Source organism: Cyprinus carpio, chromosome B23, assembly GCF_018340385.1.
Source record: "Cyprinus carpio isolate SPL01 chromosome B23, ASM1834038v1, whole genome shotgun sequence".
NCBI lineage: Eukaryota > Metazoa > Chordata > Actinopteri > Cypriniformes > Cyprinidae > Cyprinus > Cyprinus carpio.
In genome coordinates this window covers 27564596-27576375 of record NC_056619.1, presented here as the reverse complement: position 1 = coordinate 27576375, position 11780 = coordinate 27564596, and the positions used below count along the sequence as shown (strand labels likewise).

Here is an 11780-nt window from a genome sequence, read left to right as displayed (position 1 = left end):
TTGGACCTCGGCGCAGTAATATCGTCACTCCAGAGAGTGTGAGTTTTCAGGAGTGATGATATTACTGTGCTGAGGTCCAAGTGCTATGAAGTGCTCTTCCGCCATACATTACAGTTATAACTTTTATCTGCTTAGAAAATTGCCACGTTTTATTTTGTGCCACTGTACTTACTCGTGTAACTACTCATGTAACCATCTTTAAACAGGGAAAACATGGAAGTGTTTGGTGGCTTCTAAATTCATCCCTGTGTGGATCCTAAGGAATGAATGGTGCTAAGCTAAACGCTAGCATAGCATTTTATATTCCAAACTCTGGAATAGCCTTCCTGATAATGTTCGGTAAACACTCTCTCTGTTTAAATCTAGATTAAAAACACACCTCTTTGGCCAAGCATTCAAATAATGCATCTCATAATTTTTGGACTGCAGTTATATCTGATCAAATGTGCATTATTATTCTTTAGCTTGGGTTAAACTCATTAATTTTACTTGGCTAGAACAGCAGCTACGCTAATTATGTCTCTATTTTTTGTTTCTCTGTTTCTGCTGGATTGACATCCCGTGGTAACTAGGATTTACACAAGCTCCAGGATCCAGAACACCTGAGAAGAGATGATGCCAACCCCTCAGAGGACCTCAGATGATGCTAACCCAGAGACAACATACAGAACTACCACATTCTGCTATAAGTTTGATTGCATTATTGCGCTATACAAATAAACTAGAATTGAATTGAAATGAATTGAATTGAATAGCATAGTGGCGCCGCATGCTACAGCGATTGAGTGCACGCACTGAGACGGAAGAGGTGCGTATCAACTCGTCTAAGCTGAGGGAAGAACAGTGGATTATGGAAAAAAGGTGCCATTTTCCTTTAACGAATAATTGCAAAAAAATCAGCAAGTAACACAATGAATTAAACCTGAGAGCTGTAGATAGAAAAACTGAAACAGTATTTTCTTGTAAAACATAACACAATAATATTTATTTCCAATTTTGAAAAATCTTTTTCTTACAGTGTGGATGAAGCAGCAGCTCAAATATAACGGTCATTCCATGTCAAATCAACCAAATTTTTGATTTTGCTAATATTATTTTCTGTAGAAAGATGAACATGTATTTTGACAAAAGCCAAAATATTAAATGTCATGGAGGAATATTTACGGAGTAATCCATTATTTTGTAGAGGGGGGTCCAAATGGCAGTTTACACATGAGATTCAAATTAAAGGTTACAAATGGCTTCTGAAAGATGGCAGCATCATAATATTATTTTTACACAGAGATGGGTTGATCTGTTAGTAAAATCTGTTGACTTCAGCAATCTTTGTGTCATTGTGTGCCCATGGTGATTGTTCAAAAATGGGGAAACAGTATTTTTCCATTTTTTTTCTCCAAAGTTTGCAAGCCTGTAACTCAAGAAGCATTAAAGATATCTTAATGCCCTTTTAGATATTGGGTCTTAACAAACTTTCCTTTTGGCATCTTCATTTTTAAGGCCCTATATGGTGCAGCTCCAGAGGTATTGGAATTTTGATATGGCTCCATGAGTAAATCGTTAAAATGTACACATTCTCAGTGGTCAAAACCAAATGTGGGTAAGTTTACAAAAATATGATACTTCTCTTCTTTTAAAGAGGAATGTCTGAAGAACATATAATGTTGAAACTAGAGATGTATCTTGTTTCCTTCTGTCAAAAAAAAATGCATTGAACATACCTGCCTGAGTGCCATAAATATTCTTTTTCCAAAGTTTGCATGCCTATAACTCAAGAAGTATTGAAGATATCACAATATAATTTTAGATTCTAGTTGTTAAATAAATTTTTATTTTGGAATCTTAATTTTCAAGGCCAAACAATGTTCAGACTCAGAGATATGAAGACCTCAATGAGGCTCCGTGTCCAGATTGTTGAATATCACCCATTTTCAGAGGTCAGAAACCAAATGTGGTTTTGTGTTTATCTAGTCATCACTGCTGACAATGCAAATAATAACAGTAACCCGGGGGTTTAGGAACGTAGAGTGTGACAGGTCAGATTATGAATGACCAGGATTAATTGTTAACTCTAAGTAAAGTATGAACGTATGAAATGTAAAATAAGTTTACCCAGGATCCCATTTACCCCGGGTTTAGAATTATCCAGTGTTAATTATTTCAAGTGTGAGAGACCTTAAATGTTTGAGGTACTATCAGTTATTCTGGCAAATATGCTCTTTAGCAGGAAATACTACTTGATCTATGACTATGCTTCATATTTTGTAACAATAAAAAAGAAAAAGTAATTCTAGAAAAGAAATTCTAAATATTGGTTTATTGATGTGAATGCAATGTGTGGCGAAATCAACCGCACTTCCCTATTAGATGTGGGATTTGACTCAAACATGTTACAATACTGCATATCCGAACTTTGGTAGCTGCAGAAGCTGTTAAAATGAACAAAATCCCTTCTTCCAAATATCCCTGAAACTGATCAAATATAGAATCTTATAAATTTATAAAGACTACTGAGAGAAAGGTAATGTGCCTCAACTTGACCATTTCACTGCATATTTAGCACTCTGACAGGTATGATCTCTGCATTTTGTTCTTTAAATAAAATAAGAATCAGCTGAATACAAAGTGACCAACAATTGGGTAATATTCAACAAACTGAGTCTGAACGTTGTATGGCCTTGAAAATTAAGATTCCAAAAGAAAAGTTTATTAACAACTAGAATCTAAAATCACATTGTGATATCTTCAATACTTCTTGAGTTATAGGCATGCAAACTTTTGGAAAAAGAATATTTATGGCACTCAGGCAGGTATGTTCAATGCATTTTTTTTTGACAGAAGGAAACAATATACATCCTCTAGTTTCAACATTATATGTTCTTCAGACATTCCTCTTTAAAAGAAGAGAAGTATCATATTTTTGTAAACTTACCCACATTTGGTTTTGACCACTGAGAATGTGTACATTTTAACGATTTACCCCTGGAGCCATATTTAAATTCCATTATCTCTGGAGCTGCACCATATAGGGCCTTAAAAATTAAGATGCCAAAAGGAAAGTTTGTTAAGACCCAATATCTAAAAGGGCATTAAGATATCTTTAATACTTCTTGAGTTACAGGCTTGCAAACTTTGGAGAAAAAAATGGAAAAATACTGTTTCCCCATTTTTGAACAATCACCATGGGCACACAATGACACAAAGATTGCTGAAGTCAACAGATTTTACTAACAGATCAACCAATCTCTGTGTAAAAATAATATTATGATGCTGCCATTTTTCTGAAGCCATTTTTAGCCCCCTGTAATTTGACTGAATCTCAGGTGAACAATAGTGAATAACTCAGTCAATATTCCTCCATGACATTTAATATTTTGGCTTCCATCACTATACATGTTCATCATTCTTAAGAATAAATGTTAGCAAAATAAAAAATTTGAGCCGGGGACCTCTGGTTGATTTGACACGGAATGACCCTAATATGATTCCATATGGGTTTCGTCACTGCGCTCTTACTGTAATGAAGAATGAGCAGATTCGTGTCTGATTTCACTCACATGAACTGCTCCAGCGTGTCTGATTCCTTCTCTGTCACGTAGTTGCTCGGGATGTAGCCCTCATCTCTACAACAAACAATCACACAAGTTTAACTGACATACACAAACATCCAACTATTTAGAGAAGATCAGATGAAAGTTTAAGGACATTTTCAAAACATTTTTCACTGAAAATCATCGGCCGACTGACGGTGAGCATCACTGGACTTTAGGACAAATTATGGGAAGATTATAACCATTATTATCATCATTAGCATAGATTAAAATAAAAGAACACTCAAAAAAAAAACTCCACTACAATCCATAAGTCCAAACAACAACAAGACAAAACAAAAAATCCACAGCACTCCAGTCCATCAGTGAACATCTGGAGAAGACAAAAGATGAAACACCTCCAGCATTAAGATGTTTTTAACTCAAATACATAGAGTCTATAATCCATAATAACACTTCCTCCAGTGAAAAAGTGCATCTGCTGTTGTCTCTCACATCAGAATCCAGACACATATTAGTTTAGAGCTGCTTAAACTCTGTTTGGATCTGTGCAGATTTCTCTCCTGATTCAGACCAGAACACTTTTTCACTGGAGGAAGTGTTATTATGGATATAGACTCTATGTATTAGATGTTAAAACGTCTAAATCATAGAATCCTTTCAGCTTTTGTCTTCTCCAGATGTTAACTGCTGGACTGGAGTGCTGTGGATTATTTGTGGATTACTGTGATGTTTTTATCAGCTGTTTGGACTCTCATTCTGATGGCACCCATCCACTGCAGAGCATCCATTGCTGAGACACTGATGCAGTGCTACATTTCTACAAATCTGATGAAGAAACAAACTCATCCTGATCTCAGATGATCAAACTCAATTTTCAGTTTCGGCTGAACTATTCTTGCAAAAATCCACTGCTAACTGATTCCAGACACAGAAAGCTCAAAGAAACCACTGGAGGGTTCAGGCCTGTGGTTCAGCAGTAATATCTAGTGGTAAGCACTTAAGCTTCGAAACATTTGTGAATCATTTGTTTCGAAACAGTGGTTCAGAGCATGTATCAAACTGCTAAAGTCACATGATTTTAGTAAACGAGGCTTCACTACATCATCACTGTTTCAAAACGTTTCAAGATTTCAATGGTTTGCCGTTGGGGCAACCTCTATAAACCTGTGAATCATGTGAGTTCACTGAGACTGCCCCCAGCAACGAATCATTGAACCAGCGACTGGATTTTACCTTATCTCCCATCACAATCATCAATTTGTAGACATTTTTAACAAGACATTTGTGTAATCAAAAGGATGAGTAGTAGTTAATAGTCTCTTACTGGCCTCTATATACAGCTGAGGTCAAAAGTTTACACCCCCCTTTCAGAATCTGTAAAAGGTTAATTATTTTACCAAAATAAGAGGGATCATACAGAATGAATGTTATTGTTTATTTAGTACTGACCTGAATAAGATGGTCCACAAGTGAAAATAATAGTTGAATTTAGTAAAATGACCCGGTTCAAAAGTTTTCATCCCCTTGACTCTCAACACGGTGTTGTTAGCTGAATGATCCACAGCTGTGTTTGTGTTTAGTGATAGTTGTTCATGAGTCCCTTGTTTGTCCTGAAGAGTTAAACTGCCTGCCGTTCTTCAGAAAAATCCTCCAGCTCACACTAATTCTTTGGTTTTCCAGCATTTTTGTGTATTTGAACCCTTTCCAGCAGTGACTGTATGATTTTGAGATCCATCTTTTCACACTGAGCACAACTGAGGGACTCAAACACAACTATTACAGAAGGTTCAGACGCTCACTGATGCTCCAGAAGATAAAACCATGCATAAAGAGCCGGGGGTGAAAACTTTTGAACAGAATTTTACCTAAATATCATAGTTTTCCTTTTAGTGCTGTCCCTCAGAGGCTACAGAAGATGTTTCCCAGAAGACAAAATTTGTTAAATTTACCCTGATCTTGAAAGTTTTCACTAGCGTGTGGTGTTTGAGTGCTTCAGTTGATTTGAAGCTTTGAAAAGGTTTGTTTCTCTGCATTCATTCAGAGCGTCAGACGCACCCGTGTTTGTCCCGTGCTTTGTACCAGTTCACGTCACACTTCTCCAGGATCACATACTCCTCGCCCTTCCTCAGTGTCAAATCATGAGGCTCCAGCCCCTCAAAGTCATAGAGCGCGATGACCACTTCCTCTCCAGGGCCCGCCTCTTCCTGTGCAGCCTCGCCTGCGGGTGGGGGGGGCGGCGGGGGCCGTCTCGTCTGGGGTAGAAAGACTAATTGGTCACACTTTATTCTGATAGTCCACTTCAGACGTTCTACTAACTATAAGTAACTTCACAACTACATGTCTGCTAACTCTCAGAGTAGACCGTTAGGTTTAGGGTTAGTAGAATAAGTTGACATGTACTTGCAAAGATTCTCACAGTCAGTATGTTGTGGACCCATCAAAATAAAGACATTAAGCAGACAGTCTACTAATACTCTAATGACTGCTAGCTGACATGCATTTGCAAAGTTACTTACTGTTAGTAGAATGTCTAAAGTGGACCATCAAATTAAAGTGTTACCAACTAATTAATGGTGTTCAGATGGTTTGATGAAGGTATGAAGTAAATGTGTTAGTCTGAGCTCACCGTGCTGCTCTCGTCTCCGGGAACAGGAGGAAGAGGTTTGCGCGAAACTGTGAGATGAGAAATAAACATTTCTGTGATTGACTGAGAGCGGTTTTTTAGCCACTTCCTGTGGGTAACTTAGACAAAATTATATTTTGTTTAAATGTTTTTCATTTTATTTCAGTTAATGTTTATATTATAACAACAATAGTTAACTGTAACAGCCTGATGTGGGCCCGTGGCTCTCAGAAATAGAGGCGGTATCTAAATGTGAGCTTGAAGTAGATTTTGATAAAGGGGCGGAGTTAAAGAGCACTAAATGATTGGCGAAACTCTCCATAAGACACCAGAGAGAAAACGATCCAGTTATGACACTCTGATTAAACATTGAAAAAAAGTAAAAATATATGGATGATTCATTCACAATAAGATCATTTTACATGCAACATGCATTTAGAAAATGAATAAACATATTTTAAATAGTGCTGTCAAACAATTAATCATGGTTAATTCCACGCAAAATAAAAGTTTGCATAATATATGTGTGTGTTCTGTGTATATTTATTATATATATATATAAATAAATACTCACAAATACAGTATATATATTGAAAATATTTAAATGTATAATATAAATATAAATGTATTTAATATATATTTTCTAAAATATATACATGCGTGTTTGTATTTATGAAAGTGACAAAGTGACGTGACATTCAGCCAAGTATGGTGACCCATACTCAGAATTCGTGCTCTGCATTTAACCCATCCGAAGTGCACACACACAGAGCAGTGAACACACACACACACTGTGAACACACACCCGGAGCAGTGGGCAGCCATTTTATGCTGCGGCGCCCGGGGAGCAGTTGGTGGGTTCGATGCCTTGCTCAAGGGCACTAAGTCATGGTATTGAGGTGGAGAGAGAACTGTACATGCACTCCCTCCACCCACAATTCCTGCCGGCCCGAGACTCGAACTCACAACCCTTCGATTGGGAGTCCGACTCTCTAACCATTAGGCCACGACTTCCCCAAAACATTTATAACATTTATATTTATATAAATGTTATAAATATACACAGCAGACATACATATACTATGCAAACATTAATGGTTTGACAGCACTAATTTAAAACATGTTATTACAGTTTCTTCATCTGCTTACACACAGAATATATAGTTTCTGAAAGCTGTCACTCAAACAGCAGAAACACCAAACAAAACCAGACACTAATCATCAGCCTTTGACTCAGTTTTTTCAGTTTCATAAAACACTTTTTGTGGAACACAACACACAGTTCTCTCTGTAACACACACATCTAACAGGAATTAATATTATGACAAAGGTGTTTGCAGATGTTTGCTTTTGAGATGTGTGTGTGATATTTTGAATGCAGTGCTTCATTTTGCAAGACATTTTACATTTTGTGTGATTCTTGGGTTTGTGTGTAAAGTTTGGAAAAAGAGAGGCAAAGTTTTGAAAATGTGTGCAAGCACAGCTGAAAAAACTACAAAATACTTGGTATTTCTGCTGCTTCTGCATTAATTTAGAGCTCCAGTGTGTTGGCCTGTAAGATGGATGTGCTGGGTCTTACTGTCTCCGAACAGGTTGTATCGCTCGCAGCCCGGGGCCAGTTTATCCAGCTGCCCGCAGCACAGCCACTCGCCCCTCCTGCCAGAACTGAGGGTGGAACTTCGCTGCGATCTGAACGTTATTCCTGATCTCTGGAGGACAAAAGACATGAGAAACACGTCACATCATCACACCATCTACAGCTCGACCCAACACACACACACACACACACACACACACACACACACACACACTGCAGGAGCGCAGTATTAATGCATGCGTGTCAGTCTCCTCGCTGCTTACAGGAGAGCCACACGACCAGCCTCTGTCATTTAATCATGTCACACACATCAGCATCACTTCATTAACTAATATTAGGCCCTTTTGCATATTAGTATGTGTCTGTTACACTGGTTGCCAAAATGATCAGAACACTATTTTCATCAGCTAAAAATGGTTTTACGTCAGTTATTTCTCTCTTTTGCTTTTTGCTGTAGTGTGTCAGATGTTGAGTACACATGTATGTAATGTATGTCATATAGCTCTCACATATACATTTGACAGTTTATACACTCAAAACCACTGACACTTCTGAAGAAACACTTCCACAGCAAACCACTGACACACTGATGACAGCGAAGAAGCACGTCTGCGTACTCAAATGAGTTCACAAACTTTCCATCACATAGTGTCTTCACAAAATAAGAAGGATTTTTCAGATACGTATGTATCAGCTTTAATGCGCTTATCAAAATAACAAAAGCAGTCAAATGTCAAAAGTTTCCAGAATGTATAATTTCTTTTAAACTTACATTATGCAAAAGAGAGAAAAAAGTAGAAATCAGGTTTGAGGCTGAGAACTGAACAAATGGTTGTGATGTGGCTCAGATTCAGACAGGAATCACGTGTTTGAGTGTTTTTTCTGCTGATCAAGGGAAACTGCAAGACTTCTTCACCCACAGAAATGCTTGTTGTAAAATGCATCTTATTAAGTGACATAAAAGAGCAAAACATGCGGTTTATTTATTTATTTGAATCAGCACTCCAAAATTAGTAAGAAGAAACAAGTATTGGATTTCATTCAGCAAATATGATGCAGGGTCATGTGATCAGCCAGAAAACAGAAATTAAATTAAATATGAATCATGAGAGTCTCACTGACCTTCCTTGAGGTTCTGGACCCAAATACTTCGACTCTCGTTACTGGGAGCAAAAATATACAGCGTGATGGCATCATAAACAACCTGCAGATAGAGAGACAACGAGATTGCTTATGTTTTCATACCTCTACACGCTGAAAGCACATACTCACTACAGACACATACTATAAACATGTGACTCTGGAGCACAAAACCACTCATAAGGGATTGAGATTGATGTGTGGTTTGTTAGGAGGACAATATTTGACTGAGATACAACTATTTGAAAATCTGGAATCTGAGGGAGCAAAAAAATCTAAATATTGAGAAAATCATCTTTAAAGTTGTTCAAATGAAGTTCTTAGCAATGCATATTACTAATCAAAAATTAAGTTTTGATATATTTACGGTAGGAGATTTACTAAATATCTTCATGGAACATGATCTTTACTTAATATCCTAATGATTTTTGTCATAAAAGAGAAATGTATAATTGTGACTCATACAATGTATTGTTGTCTATTGCTACAAATATACCTGTGCTACTGATGACTGCTTCTGTGCTGCAGGGTCATATATGTACTCATAATGTGCTCATCTGGTGTAGAAACTGCTAATCAATTTCACAAATCATTTATAGTTTTCATTCTGACCTGGAAGGGATATTTGTTGTTCTGGCAGGGGATGATGGTGGTGTTCTTCACGATCTCCACACACCTGATCCGCTGCAGATCCACCGAACCCTTCTTGAACCTCTTCTGTAAAACACGCAGGAACACGTGAAGATGCTGTGGAGCGTGTCGGATGCGTGTAGTCTCGAGCTGCGTTCGCTCACCTCGGCTCGGAGCTCATAGTACGTCAGCTTGCTCTTGGTCAGCACAAACACTCTCTCCTTATAGTTGAGCGGAGACGTTCGTTGCACCTTCTTCTGCTGAGAGCGTTTGATCAGCGTTTCCTCGAGAATGGGTGTCAGACTCATCTCTGAATGCCATGGACCTTAGCAAGAGATCTTCTGCTGACGCTGGTCCAGAGGAGCTTTACCTCTGTGGTGCTGGTATTGCAAAACCTCCAGCTGGATTATTTTCATTTAACCACAGTCCATGTGTCAAAATGCACAACAAATGATCTATCTGAGCTGAAGGATTCACATTTGCAGTAAGTTTATAATGAGAAGGGTTCAGGTCCTAAATATTTTAGAAGCTTCCCCGGTTCAAATTTTTGATTTAGCTAATATTTTTTTCTATAGAAGGTTAACCATGTATAGTGATGAAAGCCAAAATATTAAATGTCATGGAGGAATATTTACTGAGTAATGCACTCTTCAGAAGCGCCTCAGTGCCAGCTTTGCTGTGTGAATTTGGCATTAGATTAGGAAACAAGCTGGAGCACAGGAGAAATGCAGAAAATAAAAAAGATTTAAGGAAGCATAACATACAAAGAGGCGCTTCTTTTGCTTTAAACAAACTGTTCAATGCTGCATTTACAATTACAACTGCATGCTTTGGTATTATGAGCTGAGGTGGGTCACGGCAGGCTAATATAGTCTGGCTTGTTTACTTTACAAGTGCTTTATGCTGGACACTATTTATCCCCGAGTTGTTCAAATCGAATACGGTTTTAATGAAAATTAAAATATGAAACAGTAATACTAACCATGGGGAATTTTATCATGATTTATCATAAATCGGTCCCTAAGTTATATATATTTAATTAATTTCAGATGGGTTTCAGACCTATTGTATGTCAGCCACACTGTTCATAAGAAGCTGATGACTTTATGTGTTACGCTTATGTTGCATCTGTTCATTTCTTTCGAAAGCAGACAACTGAAATGGGATTTTCTACCGAGTTCTAGCTCTGAAACCAGCGGAACCTCAAACGCAAAATATTACGGCAGAATCTGCATAGAGAACTTAAAATATTTAAAATGTAAGACAAGTCTGTTACATGCACACTTTACTTACATTAGATGTTCCCTAAAAACATGAGTGATCAGGGTCGGCCCAACTCAAAAGGTCCAAAACTTGGACTAAAATTGGTTGTTTGACCATATTAATTGTACAAATTTCCTTTGTGTGATCAACTCTATGCATATTAGTATTGCAAAACTGCCCGGTTTTATTTGTAGTTCTGCTTGGTTCAGCCACAGCGGCCGTCTTTGAGTCACAGTGAACAAATATTGGTTCTACATAAACCTCAATATCTGAGCTCAGGATGGTCCCAAAAAAAAAAAAATATTCTCCAGTCTAAATCACTTAAACCGTTCACTTTTAGGGTCACAATAGTTCAACTCCTAAATTTAATCTTCAGCACATTGTCAATTTAATGACAATTTCATAGTGACTATGTGTAATGCTTATATTGATTTAAACGGGTTTTATTATGACTTCACTTCAGTATAACACTAAAAATCAGCACTAAATGAATAAATCACACATCGAGGCGATATGATCCCGCTGACAGCAGTTATGACATTCAGATTTAATATGAATAAACATGAATCACGCTTCATTTAGCCTGCTGTTTGTTTGTTTTTGTTTGATTGTTGAACAGAAACTTAAAAATAACTGCAGATAAACACATATTTCACACACATCTGAACTTTCATTTTCACATTCAAACTCCAGCAGAGATAGAGAAATAAATGCGACGCGCGGCTCGAACTCGGTCCGATTAGCAATAAACATTATAAGATTTCTTACCTCCGCGTAGAGTTTTTCCGCGTGTAGACGTACGTGTACGTGTGTGTGTGTGCGCGCGCGTGTGTGTGAGTGTGTGTGTGCGCGTGCGGTCAGTGATCATCAGTCAGGAAATATGAATCAAGGAAGTTCAGAGACTCACTAGTGTCTGTTTTTAATCATCTCAGTGCTTATTTGGGACACACATGAAAACGGATTCTTCTCCGTGTGT

At 37.7% G+C, this 11780-nt stretch overlaps 1 pseudogene; it reads right to left on the bottom strand.

Annotated features, from left to right (window-relative positions):
- The window catches only part of LOC122141929, a 15212-nt pseudogene extending 4961 nt beyond the window's left edge, over positions 1-10251 (bottom strand).
- Positions 10252-11780: the final 1529 nt, after the last annotated feature.